The sequence below is a fragment of the Echinops telfairi genome, unplaced genomic scaffold (assembly GCF_000313985.2).
Source record: "Echinops telfairi isolate 266 unplaced genomic scaffold, ASM31398v2 ScPeMD7_7420;HRSCAF=8458, whole genome shotgun sequence".
Taxonomy (NCBI): Eukaryota; Metazoa; Chordata; class Mammalia; order Afrosoricida; family Tenrecidae; genus Echinops; species Echinops telfairi.
The window spans coordinates 39,330,689-39,331,698 of NW_022111320.1; positions in this window are offsets into that span (position 1 = coordinate 39,330,689).

A 1,010-nucleotide genomic window follows, 5' to 3' on the forward strand; every position below is an offset into this window, starting at 1 on the left:
CTCATTGTTATTAGCTCCTAATTTCCTCCTAATCTTCCCTGCCATATCCCCAAGAAGCCATTAATCCAGTTACTGTCTCTGTAGATTTACCTATGCTGAATTTCATATACATAAAAAATACCATAAATAAATAATAACAATAACAAAGAAAAACCTTAATCAAAATGAAAGCAAAAATACTCAGAACTAGTGTAAATAATATTAGGATTTTAATATTAGTATACTAGAGCATTATGCTTACAATTTATTCTTCCATAGTTCAGAAAAACAAGCAAACAACAACAAAACAGTAGGGCATGAGTATGAGAGACACAGGGGAGCACATTAACTATTGGAAAAACTCGCTGGTAGATGTACAAAGCTCTTTAGCAATTCGCAGTCTTTTTGCAACTTTTGTTTAGACTTGAAATTGTATAAAATTAATTAAGGTTAGAATTGGTATATGACCAAAAGCAGAACATAAATTCCTCTAAGTGAGACCACAAGGAAGAACCACATCAGGCGGTGTTATCGAAGGATTGCAGATGATATAATCCTAAACCAAATGAGGGTATGGTATCGGTTTAAATTGTGAACATCTGGTTTGCAGAAGGCTACTGATGACAGTGGCCTGAAATCAATTTCCAGGGTCCACACATAAATTAAATCTCTGGTGAACCCCCTCTGACCATACTCCAAGGATGTGAATAGCCTTGTTTTCAGACAGAGAACATTGTAGAGACAATTACAGTAGATATGGTTAGATTAAAATGAAGTATCCTGTTTGACCTCCCTTTTGACTCATGTCAAAGTTGTTTCAGTTAAAATTTAAAAAGTGAAGGGGAGATACGCATGATTAAGCCTCCAGTAAATCCCCTCTGAACTCTGAACTCTGACCATAGACCAAGGATGTGAACAGCCTTGCTATCATGCAGAGTGCATTGGAAAGTGGGTTATGGCAGACTTATTTAGGTTAAAATTTAACACCTCATCATTTGATCTGCCTTTTGACCCATTTTAAAGGTGTTCTC